Source organism: Neovison vison, chromosome 3 (genome assembly GCF_020171115.1).
Source record: "Neovison vison isolate M4711 chromosome 3, ASM_NN_V1, whole genome shotgun sequence".
NCBI classification, from domain to species: Eukaryota; Metazoa; Chordata; class Mammalia; order Carnivora; family Mustelidae; genus Neogale; species Neogale vison.
Window position 1 is genome coordinate 167698860 of NC_058093.1, and position 13901 is coordinate 167712760.

Here is a 13901-nt window from a genome sequence, read left to right on the forward strand (position 1 = left end):
CATTTCAGGCTTCCCAATGTATCTGTACTTATTTCAATAACTACTTCAGGCAGTCACTTTGATATTGTAATATGAGCGCTATTTTTGTGGCGTGTTCTCTAAAAATGCCTTAAGAGCCTACTATATGATTTTTGTCAGTAGATATTTTTGCAGATTTATTTTCCTTTTTTAAAGCAAGATTTGTAGATTAGCACCTCTGCTGTTTTTGTTCATGTTATTTCTCTATTAAATGGTTGCAGGCTAAGCACAGATGGGCTAGAACGTGAAACAGAGGAGAGAGAGGAAGCACATAGGAGAATTTAATAAATATTTGCATGAGATTGCTTGGAGCTAGCCATGAATGCTTGGCTTACAAACTTTACTATCTATAAGAAACAAATCATATTCCTTTTAGAATATAATGCATTTCTAGTGTTTTAGAGAGCTTTATGTTAGCCATAGAATTTCCTACTTTATGGTAACGGTATTACCCTTTCTATAATAGACATTATATAAAAGCAACACATCAGATATCAAGACAACATATAATGAAGGAAAAAAATCAATCTTCCAAATAGATATTGACTGTCTAGCTAATTAATCATTAACAGAAATAACTCCCTAATATATCTGACATAAGGAAGCGGGATAATCTATACATATAACACCTTTACAGGGATGTTATTATTACTGTGATGAGCAGAAGAGGGGATTTAGAAATAATGTAATACACAGGTGATGACATGATGATATATAAAAGACATTTTGTCTAAATGGTAAACAGTAATAATAGCATTTATCTATCTTTTATTGTCTTATCATAAAAATATTTGCTTGAAAATATGTCTGTGGGCAACTGGGTGATGCATTCAGTTAAGTGTCCTGCCAACTCTTGATTTGGGCTCATGACTTGATCTCAGGGTCCTGAGATTAGGCCACCCAGTGGGCTCTGTGCTCAGCAAGAGTCTGCTTGTCCTTCTCCCTCCTCCAGGGCCCCTCCCTGCTCAATCTTTTAAAAAGATTTATGCCAAACTTTTGTTTAAAGCATTTATTACAAGAATTTTTATACTAGGAGTAGTTTTAAATATTTATTAGTTAAGTATAAATATTGCTATTTTACTGTAAAAACTAACATTTCAAAACCAATTTAATCTATTCCATTTTGTGTTGTAGCTAACATACTAATTGAAACTACTGCTTACTCATAAGAAGTAAATGCCTTTCTAATGTTCTATTGCCTCTTGTCTCTTAAATGCTGCCATTTGCTTTTTTTTTTTTTTTTGAGGTTTTTGGGAAATAGATATGTCATGATGAAACTTTTAAAATTCTCTTTCCTTCCCCCAGTTTTGTCTCTCTCTCTCCTGCCTTACTGTGTTTTTGGATTATATCACTTTTCCAATCATAATGACCCACGAAACTAACTAGGTTATGTACTTCCTGTACACATTGGACTGTCTCCCTGAGAAGTAACTCCTTCTATAACTCAACATGAAAAATTCATGTCTTGCTGTCACTGAAACAGAAAAGAAAATTTAAATTAGTATATATGGCTTATTTACATTTAAAAGAAATTTTAAATTAGTATATATGGCTTATTTACATAATACTCCAAATACTTCATTATTGTTTAAGATGTTATTCATTATTATTCAAGAGTATATGAATAACATCTGTAGGTATAACAACTATCCTTCCCTACTGTGCACTGAAGTCCATATACTTGTTCTCTTCCAACATTTCAAACTAGTGGTTTGAATAGTAAATTCTCATCTTGCAGTTCCACTCTTCAAAATCCTTTGGTCTTTTTGATCTTCTCTCAGTAATTTCCACATTGACCAAATCATCTTTGCTGGTCTCATCTTCTTCCACTTTGGGGGGAAATGGTATTTTATAGCTAATTCTTATCCCTACTCTTTCTTAAATGCTTTCCTTATGTGTATTTATTAAGTGAATATTTTATTTACTGCCTACCATATAATAATATTCTGTCTTGGTTTTGTAATGCACATTCTTTATGGCATTTCTTATTTCACAGTCTTTTCCTCTGATTTTTTTAGAAGCTCTTTCTAGGAAACCCCTGAGGCTCTAACCTATATCCTGTTTTATTCTCCCATTTTATCTCTGGATGCACTCAAGTTTAGCTATTATTTTTATAGTACAAATCCTCATAACACTATCCATCCATTCAATCATGCTCAGATTATTGTATCTACTTCTGAGCCCTGCATTTGAAGAAGAGCATTAACAAACTCAGATGTGTCTGGAGGAGAATGATTAAGTTGATTTAATGCCCCTAAACCCTGTCCTGTAAGGAATGGCTGAAGGAATTGTGTATATTTATTGTTTATCCTGGAGTAAAAAAGATTAGGAGTAGGCAGGATAATTGTTTTCAATAATTGGAAAGTCTGTCATGTAAAAGAGAACAGATTTGTTACGAGTTGTTCTAGAAGGCTCTACCAGAACCAACTTGTGCAAGTAATGAGGAGATAGTTTCAAATATTCTCTGATGAAGATCAGAGATTAAACCTTACCCATTTTGGCTTTGTATACAGTGTCTGGCACACAGCCTTACTTGTATTTGAACCTAATAGTTGTTTATTGACTAGATTGAATTGGCTGGAATTGAAAGAATAAACCTCTCTAACAGCAAAAACAGATTGCCTTTTCAAGTAAAAATACCCAATCTTTCAACAAATACTTATCAATTAACCAGAATGCACCTGTCCCTGCGCTGGGCATGTAGAAGGTAAAGATATTAATGTCTTAGTATTGTAGAGCACTTCTATGGGCCAAGCATTCTTCCAAATACTTTACATGTATTATTTCACAGCAACCTCACATGGTTGATGTTTTTATTATCCCCAGTTTAGTTGTGGGGAAAGTGAGGCACACAAAGTATACATGCTAAGCTGCATCACAGAACAAGGAAATCCTCAAACTGTGATTTGCATACAGGCATTCAGGCTCCAAAATCTTCATACTTAGCAACAATACACTACATAGTAACATAGAATGTATGTTATATATATCATTTGTGTGTAATACAAAGTAACCACATACTTAACTTATACTACAATAAACAGCCTCCAGTAATGAAAGACAAGAGAATGTTCATAAACAAAAAGACAGAGGTTTTCTGGAATGGAATATAATCTATTCCAATCTCTGCCTGGGAATTTCCTGGCCAATGGCTAACCTTATTCTTTCTGATGCCTACAGTCTGTTAAGTTTGTAGTCATTTGTTATGGCAGCCCCAGGAAACTAATATACCAGGCCATTTCTGAAATTACTGTTTTGACTAGAAAATCCTGTTAGGATTACACTATTTCGGGCCCATCACTGGAGCTAGAGGTGAGGAAGTTCTGTTCTAAATGGTGAGGCTTCCAGACAGAAAACCAGAATGGAAATTAGGGAGGCACCCCAACACCTACTTTATTCTTTAATTCTGCTTCTTACTTGTCACCTACGCATTTCTATTGCTTATACCACAGTTGATCCCAGTTGTGGACCAGAAATCATCTGTTACGTGGTACTTCTTAGGTTCCATTATTAGCTTCTCTTGTCACTAACAGTCACTCCACTGGACTTGCTAACTCCCTCACCTTCTCTGGCATAATCCCTTGCTGGTGTCGGCTTCACATTGTCTCAGGCTCCCTCAAACTGCCACGTTCTCCTACCACCATGGCCAAATCCCAGAACTCCAAAAAAACATTTTCCAGCTTTCTTCTGTCTTCATAGGTCCCTTTGATAAAATAGAATTTGGCCCTCTCTGTGTTGCTTAATGTGATCCTGACGACTGACGACGGACAGGTAAATACAGGTACAAATTCCTGTGACAAGGCTTAAACAAACGTGAAAGACAACATTTTTGTGTTCTCTGTATTTAACACTTTAGAATAGGGCACAAGTAAACATGAGGAAGAGATGAACAATTCATTTAACAATAATCTCTATGAGGGGTTTTCTCCCCTCTCTTATACAAATGGTTGTGTTAAATAAATGTTTGCAAAGTCTTTTGCTTTTAGTCCCCCATGGTCTATAAAGACAGACTATTGTTGCCTAAAAACAGACAAATAACTCTACACTGAACATTAGGATGTAAAATGTGAGTTTAAAACTTATTCTTCTAAAACAAAGAATATAAGGGCAAAGCCTTGTCTTGTTAAAAATTTTAATTATAATTAAATTTTAATTACACCAGCTAAAAGGAGAAGGTACCTGTTAAATAAATTATACAGGAAATCAAAGTAACAAAATACATAAGGAAGAACCTATAAATTAGTGTCTAGTAAAGGAATATGTTTCTGCATTCCATATGCCAAAACAGAACAAAAAAATTGAACAATTGAGCTATCACAGAAATAGACCAGAAAACACTATACTTGAGAAACCATGCGAAAAGTGTTTGAAAAGATCAGTATTATTCTTCCCATTCACAGCAATTTCACAAACTGTCTCCATTTAAAATGCTACTTTATAAAAGTATTGAACTGTATTAGTTTTCTTTGCAGCTATCACAGATTTTAGAAAATTTAGTGGTTTAAACAGCACAAATGTATGATTTTGCAGTCCTGTGTTTGGGTGTAACAGACTCAAGTCAAGGTGTCAGCAGGTCCCCATTTCTTTCTGTAGTCTCCAGTTAGGACCTATTTCCTTTCTTGTCTTGTTGAGGCCACCTGCATTTCTTGGCTCGTGATTCCCTTCTTCCATTTCCACCATCTCCAAAGCTAAGGAAGGTGATTTGCCTTCTTCTCTCATCACATCACTGACTTCCTCTGCTGCTCCCTTCTTACACTTTTAAGGACCCTGGTGATTATATTGTGCCCACCCAGGTAATCCAGAATATTCTCCCTAAATAAAGGCCGGTGAATTAGCAAACCTTTTGATTTTATCTGCATTAATTCCCCATTGCCATGTAAAGTAATATAGTCACAGGCTCTGATGAGGAGGCTTCTCTTTAGGTGGGTGGGTGGGGCTTTTTCTGCCTTTCACATGGACTATCATCAGCTCGTGATCTTGATAAGTTGTTCAATGGATACGTAAAATGTTATCATTGAGGGAAGTTGAGCAAAGGGTACACAGGGACTCTATCTTTGCAACTTCTATGTGAGTCTAAAATTAATTTCAAAATGATAGCTTTAAACATTTTTTAAGGATTAAAAATTGTTTTCAAGGATTGAGTGAAAGCATATAGAAATTCTTTATAGGATTTCAGAAATTGTAAAATAATAAAATGGATTAAAATAGTTATTTAACTTTAGAACAGTAAAAACATTAAATAATATAAATAAAGGTCACATTTCTCATTCAGTTAAGAGTAATTCAATGAAAATTTACAGTATTGGTTGCTAACACATTTTACAATAACTAAATAAATTTAAATAAAAATGTTGCTAACACATTTTATAGTAACTAAATAAGTTTAAATAAAACACTGTCCATAATTGACTAAATATCCTTTGACTGCATATCATAATTTAATGTCACTATGGATGATAAAAAGGATAGATTTTTAAGAGTTTATATACCTATAATAATTATCAAATAAAAACTTAATTTACTTAAACCGGATTACTAAAATGCTTTATAATTATAAATGCTTTATAATATTACCAAAAGATCACATATTCTGTTTGACTTAATGTTTTCTAAAGCCATCATATATATAGTGCAGATTTCATTGTCCCGTTTTTACAGATAAAATTATGTCTGAAAAGTTTACTTGGGGATTTCTGGTCAAGAGAAGGAAATATGCTTATGTTTTAGTATCCTAGTCTGTTCCCCAGACTGGACAATGGAAAATGAAGTTAAAAAAAAAAAAGAATAATAATATAAAACCAGATTCAAAATCAAAAACAGAAGTAAACAAGCAAAACTGGTGAAACAGGCAGAAATTATGAGTTTGTGAGACTTTGAGTGTGGAAGCTTTGAGTTTAGCTTCCACTTGGGAGCTGGTAGCTAGGCTCACTGACTGGTTTCTACAGCCCCAGGATCACCCTAAGCCAAAAACCAAGCCCACAATGGTGGAGTCTTTGAAGATCTGGATAGGAGCCCAAGATATAATTTTGAGGCAAAATAAAAATTTAAAAACTATTGTAACTGAAATGAGCTTAATAAGAATTCCAAGATCATGAATAAATCTAATGCTAAAAGATTTACAAGCAAAATTTAGGTTCTTGGGTGCAAAATTTAGGCGCAGTCTGACAAAAACTTTAGAATACATTTAAAATATCCGAAGAGTAAAGGATAGTTTCTAGTAAAAGTATATAAAACTTCCTGGTATGTATGATTTATCCAGCTTCACCAAGCAGCTCTCCAGTTCTCCATGACCACCGACCAGGTATCACATAAGTTTTACTCTGTTCTAACACTGTCCGCCGGGAGATAACATCAGTTCCTACAGGTTAAGGGCTCAGTCCTTGAAGACATCTCCCTCTTGCTGCTCACCCCAAGCCCTACCCCTGCCTCCCTCCACTTCAGATGTCAATCACAAGTCCAGATTGTCACCCCTGCTTCTAACCAATTGGCTGTAGATTGGAGGATCCCACAACCCCCTTCTCAGTTTCCATTCGTTTGCCTACAAAGGCTTACAGAACTCAGAGAAACATTTTACTTACTAGATTACTGGTTTATCATAAAAGAATATTATAAAGGATATAGATGAATAGCCAGATGAAGTACAAAATGCAAGGAAATATCCCAAGCTCAGGAAATTTTGTCCCCACAGAACTGGTGTGTGTCACATCCATATGGATGCATTCTGGTTCACCAACCTGAAAACTCTCTGAACCCTGTTGTTTTGGGTTTTATGGAGGTTTCTAATATTATATAGGAATGATTGATTAAATCATTGGGCACTGGTGATTGATTGAGCCTCCAGCACCTCACCTGTCCCCAGAGGTCAGGGACTGAGACTGAAAAGTTCCAACTGTCCTTCAGGGTTAGTTCACTTGGCAGCCAGCACCCATTCTTACTTGACCTAGAGGCTAGGTAAAGTCACCTTGTTAACATAACAGAAGATACCTTTATCACTCATCTCTAAGGAAATGTCAAAGGTTTTAGGAGCTCTGTGTGAGAAATGGGGAGGAACACCAAACAGATATTTTCTATTATAAATAACAGTACCACAAACTCGGAAAGCAGAGGAAAAAATGTAACCAGACTCGAGGGGTTTGCTGCTTGGGGTGCACCAAATTGAACACAACCCAAAGAAATGTTAAAAGCAAAGAACTTTTTGTTATTTGTTAGAAGTAAGGAGACAGGGAGATTGCTTTCAAAGCGTTGTCTCTCCATGGGGTTAGGGAAGCTACACAAACACTTCAGTTCAACTGTGCATGTCTAGCATGTCAACATGCTAGTGCCTATGTCATGCGTTCAAAAAATGGCAGAAAACTTACCCATAGTAGGAAATCTTATAATGATCTAAAGGTAACTTCAGGACAACTCAGAGGGGCTTCTGCACAGGTTTTTATCTCCAATCCAGCTCAAACAGGCTCATTTTCTTTTAAAGATGTATTTCTTTATTATTTGAGAGAGAGAGAAAGAGAGAACACAGGCATGCAGGGGGGAGGGACAGAGAGGGGGGCGGAGGATCTCAAGCAGACTCCCCGCGGAATATAGAACCCTAGGCAGGGCAGGTTTCATCCCAGGACCCTGACATCATGACCCAGAGCCAAAATCAAGAGACAGAAGCTCAACTGACTGAGTCAACCAGGCAGCCCTCCAACTGGCTATTGGTGTAACACCTGCAAGGCATTTCCTTGCTTGGAACTGTTGGTTCTAGAAAATGAAACACATTCCTTCCCTGCTTTTGTCCCTTCTCCTCACTTCTGCTGATAGCTTTCAGCTAACTTACTCGAGTAACTTCCCGTGGCATCCTGGCTAACAAAATGAAACAAAAACAAATGGATATGGAGAAGGAGAAATTGGGATACCATAAAAGTATACAGTGTTGGAAAGAATACAGTAGACAGAATAAACACTAGAATAGACAAAAACAGAGACATTGGTAAACTGGAAAAATTGCTCAGAAACATTAACCCAGATTACAGATTAGAAAGAAAAAGAATGGTTATTAATATTCAGAGTGCTGAGAAAAAATAATTTTTAACCTCAATTCGAATTTAGCCATACCATCATTCCAGAATGAGGACAAAAATAAGATAAGTTTGTACATACAGAATCAAAGATAATTTAACTCTCAGATATTCATTAGAAGAAATATTTAAGGCTGTAGTTCAACAAGAAAGAAAGTGAACTGAGACACTGTAGCACTCAAAAATTAACAGTGAACACAGAAACTGATAAAATACCAGCAACTTAATAATTAATAATGAATATTTCTTTTAAATAAAACAGATCAGGATGAGGAAATCATTCAGTGCCTGTTTAAAGAATGCTGAAGTTCCTGTGAAAACTATAAACTGTTAGAAAAATTTATAGCTAATGGGGCACCTGAGTAGCTCAGTTGATTAAGCATCTGCCTTTTGCTCAGGTCATGATCTCAAAGTCCTGGGATAGAGCCCTGTGTCAGGCTCTCTGCTCAGTGGGGAGCCTGCTTCCCCTTCTCTCTCTGCCTGCCTCTCTGCCTACTTGTGATCTCTCTCCCTCTGTCAAAAAACTCAATAAAATCTTTAAAAAAAAAAGAAAAAATCATAGCTAAGAAAGTTTTACTTTTTAATTTAAAGTACTACTTAACTAACAAAACCTTTGGATTCAAGAAAGCAGAAAGGAACAGAGACAATTAGATAACTTTAGGAAAACTAAGTCTAACACAAGGAGAAGAAAAAACATTAAAAGAAAAGACAAAATCAATTTAAATTACAAGATATTTAGAACTGAATGACAATGAAAATACTACACATAAAAAGGCAATTTGCTGATAAAGTAGTTTTGGAGGAAATTCGTGACCTTACCTAAATGTGTTTTATAAAAAAGAAAGATCTAAAATACATGAATTAATTTTCAATCAAAAGACTGAAAAAAAAGTGAATATCCCTCAAGAAATAGAATGAAGAAAGAAATAAAGATGGGGAAAGAGATCAGTGAAATTGAGAACAAACAAGCCCCCCCCCAAAAAAGAGAGAGAAGAATTGCAATATCCTTTTAAATAAAACAGCCAAATCTCTAGCAAAAATGATCAAAGAAAAAAGGCATGAATACATGATATTAGGAATGGAAAGATCTTTAAAATCACAAAATCCCATGAACAACTTTATGCTGGTACATTTGAAAACCAAAAGGAAATGATAATTATGTGGGCAATGTAATTTTCTAAAAGCTGACTCAAAAAAGTAGAGTGAATAAACAAATAACAATTAACAAAATTAAATCAGTAATCTGATTCATTTTCCATCCCTCCAAGATTGGCCCAGATGTTCGTACAAACATATGACATTGGACCAATAGAACAGAATAGTATCTAGACGCAGCAACAAACATACATAAGAATTGGAAATGTAACAAAATCAACATTAAAAATCAGTAGTGAAATGATAACCTCAATTAAAAGAGTCGGGCAAATGGTATCCATATGGAATGGATGTCTTACAACGTACATAAAAATAAATTCCAGGTGGATTCAAGTACTAAAATATGAAGAGCAGAACTTTATGACTTTTGAAAGGTAATAGGGAAGAATAGTCTTAATATTTGAGGCTAAGGAATATTATTTTGGAAAATTCATAAAGAACACAAACTTGATTCTCTCCCATCTCTGCCATGCCCTAGCCTGCTTTGTGATTTGGGAGGCTCACCACGATGTGCTGCATAAAAAGTCTTCCTGGTTTTGGGGGTTTGGGGGGCTTTTTAGATTCCACGTATGAGGGAGGTCATACAGTATTTGTCCCTCTTTAGCATCATGCCCTCGAGTTTCATCCATGTTGTCCCAAATGGCAGGATCTCTTCAGGTATCAACAGAGTTTGCCAAACAGGAGTCACTGACAGGGTCCTCAGGGCAGGAAGAAATTGAGGATGGGAAAGTGATTCTTCTGGTTCCCTTAACACCCCAGTGCAGCATCTTGTCTGTGTCTCTTTGCGATAAATGACAGCTCTCATCAGCCAGCCCTCTCCTTCCATCCCCTCCAAGAATAGCTCTCTACTTCCTGTCTTCACTTCTGGAAGTGGTTGCTGTTTCTGACCCTTGGGAACCACTCTATCCTTTATTAGTTTCCCCAAACCCCGGTCAGTCTTTGGAAATTACTAACCTCTCCACAATTTCATGCACTTGAGTATACCCTGTGCTTTTTTCCAAGACTAGCTGCTACACCAAGAAGGAAAGAATGATAAAATTCGATTTAAAACTTCTTCATAATAAGACAACCACACGACCAGCAAGGGAAGGGAGCTGGAGAGGATGGAAAGAAAGGCAAGAAAAATTTTTTTGTAATGCTTAGAACTGACAAAGAATTGTCATCCCAAATGCAAAAGGAACTACACATCAATAAAACGGGGAAGAAATACAAACAGGAAACTCATAGAGGAGGTAAGTAGAATAGGAAAAAGGAAAACAAAATAAAATCCCAGGGAATCATAAGTTTTCAGTCCCTATGCAACCTGTGAGCCTCCTCACATATTCTGGCTTCCTGGGCAACGATGAGGGGAGAGTTGGCTGGGAGATGGGCACCGGAGACCGTCCGGGCAGAGGGCTGTCTTGACGCTCATCTGGCAATGACGGTAATAGGGCAGTCGCTGGAAGGGTTACAGAGGAAGTCCCTGGGGGAAGAGGTTCAGGATAAGACGCAGGCTGGCACAGTATTGATGGAGTTGAGTTTCACAGTTGTCTGGGCGAGATAGAGGCAAAGAACTGTGGGCGGGGACGGATAATAGTAAACTTGGTGAGGGCAGGTGGTAAATTGAGGAAGTTCATCCCTGGTGGTCTCTCACTTGCTCAGAGTATGAGGAAGAGATAGAGACCGGCAAGGACTACTGAGGTCCTCCTCAGGGGGAAGGTAAAGGCAGGTGATCTCCCGACTCCAGGGTTCTTCTGTGCCAAACCGTTCTACACAGATTTGTTCCAAACGGTCTCCTCTCTACATTTCATAAATTCCTCCCCAAAACTGTAGACTTCTGCCCAACTGGACAACTCATAATTTCCTTTTAAATAAATTGCCTCCAGGCTCACCCTGGGTAGCTCAGTTAGTTAAGCGCCTAACTATTGGTTTCAGCCCAGGCCATGATTTCAGGGTTGTGAGATTAAGCCCCATGTATGGGCAAGATTCTCTCTCTCCCTCTGCCCCTGCCTCCCTCCCCCACTGGTGCACTCTTTCTCTCAAATAAGTAAATCTTTAAAAATTAAAAATAAATAAATAAATAGCCTCCATCTAATAATTAGTATACTAAAGTCCTAAAATGCTTTTCCTGGAAATCAGGGTAATTTAAAATAATTTTGTCAAGTTTTATTGAGATACTAACTAACATACAGCACTGTGTAAGTTTAAGATACATGGTACCTTAAGAATAATAAGAAAGGGGGCACCTGGGAGGCTCAGTTGGTTAAGCATCTGCCATCAGTTCAGGTCATGATCCCAGGACTCTGGGGTCCCCCATTGGGCTCCCTGGTCTGGTGAGCCTGCTTCTCTTCGCTGTGCCTGTTGCTCCCCCTGCTTGTGTGTGTGCGCTCTCCCTCTGTCAAATAAATAAATAAAATCTTCAAAAAAATAATAAGAATACACTGAGTGATATTCTTTATTCATTCATTCACCAGTGGACAGAGGTCATTTCCATGTCTTGGCTATTGTAAATAACACTATTATGAATGTGAGGGAGGAGATGTCTCTTTGACGTAGTTTTTCCATTTCCTCGAGATAAATACCAGAAGTGGAATTGCGGGATCATACGGTAGTTCTGTTTTTAATTGCTTGAAGAGCCTCCGTGCGCTTCTCCTTCAGCGGCCCCATCAGTACTGTCCCACCAACAGTGTGCAAGGGATCCCTTTCTTCCCCACCCATGCCTACATTTGTTAGTTCCTATCTTTTTGATGGAGGCCATTCTAACAGGCTTGAGGTGAGATCTCATTGTGGTTTTGATTTGCATTTTCCTGAGGATGAATGATGCTGAACATCTTAAAGGAATGATTTTTAAAGTGCTGGAAAAGAGATAAGGTAGTGAAACAATTGTGTTTACCTATCTTTTTGTGTTCATTTGGGATAAATGAAGAGGCTATGCGAATAAAAATAAATGTGTATTTTCTCTTAACAAAGCCACATAGATCCCTGTTTCAGGATTTTAATAGTCCATATTTCTCCATTTGGAAGATAGGATGAAGGATTTACAAGCACAACTAGACAATTAGCTAATTGGCCTGTATTTTGTTATTGGAGCTCCAAATTCAGTTCAGTGCAATGCACACTGTTGGGTACCAGTGAGGTTCAAGGTACTGTGTGTGTGGCTAGGGAGAGGCCTCTGACCATGGCAATGTATAATGCTTGTACATAAAATAGCATTATTCCAAGTAATTTCAGTCTCCAGTAGTCTGCACCTTTCCTGCAGGCGTAGAGGTAGATGTATGATCTTTAAATAGGTGTGTTTTCCCGTCACGACTGACCTTCAGGTTTGCTTAAAGCAACAGTGTTGCTCCTCCTGCCTCACCTTTGTTTAATGAGAGCCATTTCCTAACACCAACGTTGGGTTAATGGACTGAGATGGGAGAAAATCAAACGTATCTCTTCGTTTTACACCAGATTGCCTTTCTGCCTTGTGGCTTTAATCACTCAATCCTACTCACATCTGCCATAATAACAATTACGGGTTTTCTCCTGACTTCTTACCCAGGAGGATATGTCAGAGTAGAGCAACATCTCCCGAAGAAAGGAAGGGCAAATTCTTCATTTCTTCCCAGCTTCGTAGGTAATAATTTTCCCCTGCAAACCCTCAAGGAGTACCTCTTTTGGCTTTGCACATCTACTATTCCCACAGGTTCTTGTCTCTGTTCTGATTTATGCCTCTTCTTCTATCCTCTTGCTTCTGAGATAAGTTTTAATTATGTAGACAGATTGTAAAAGTCTTTTTCTTCTTGTAAACAGCTATTTCTCTGTTAGTACTGGATTTTGTTTAACTGGTTTTTCCTTACGAATCTTCTTGTGCACCCAGGAATTATGTCTGTTCATTGTTTAACTGCAGCATCAAGACAAGAGAAAGCTGGCTTCTCGTCATTTCCCTTGAGGGACCCAATCTCGGAACACCTCAAATTGCAGCTCTCCCTCGGGAACTGTTCTCTGTTGCATATGTTTGGAAAGCCCATAAGATGTGAGCTTTCCATCAATATAAGAGCAAAGCGCCACCCATCAAATAGCAGTATGGTGATATTCCCAGTTCTTCTACTTATTTAAAAACTTACTCTACTAGCAAAATCAAGAAAATGCTTGAAATGCTCAAAAGCCCTCATGAAAGGCCTCTTCCTCAGGTGACTCAGACAAGTGCATACTAGAAAACTCCTCAGGTAATACTAACAATCACTGTTCTTCATTTGGCCCCTTCTGGGTAATAATTAAACTATAAGGAAAAAAAGGTATTTATAACATGACTTTTTTGATGTTCTGCATAAACACTTTTAACTATTTGTTGGATTTTTTTTCTTTTTTTTTTTTTAAGATTTTATTTATTTATTTGAGAGAGAGAGAGAGCACAAGTGGGTGGAGGGGCATAGGGAGAGGAGGAACAGACTCTCCTTGAGCAGGGAGCCTGATGATGGATTCGGGCAGGGCTCAAACCCAGGACCCTGGGATCCTGACCTGAGCCAGCAGACACTTAAATGACTGAGACAGCCAGGCTCCCTGGATTTGTTTTTTCTAATCAGGAAATCACCATACCACATTTCCTTATAATGCTGATCTCATAGGTTACCTTTGAAGGCCACCATTTAAATGAAAATGGTTTTTTGCCAAGAACATGTAAATCTTATCCTTTAACCAACCAAATATTTA

At 37.5% G+C, this 13901-nt stretch overlaps 1 protein-coding gene across 2 annotated transcripts in view; it reads left to right on the forward strand.

Moving 5' to 3' along the window:
* CHST9 (carbohydrate sulfotransferase 9) overlaps positions 1 to 13901 on the forward strand; it is a 226384-nt gene that overhangs the window by 23115 nt on the left and 189368 nt on the right. The window lies entirely within an intron of this gene.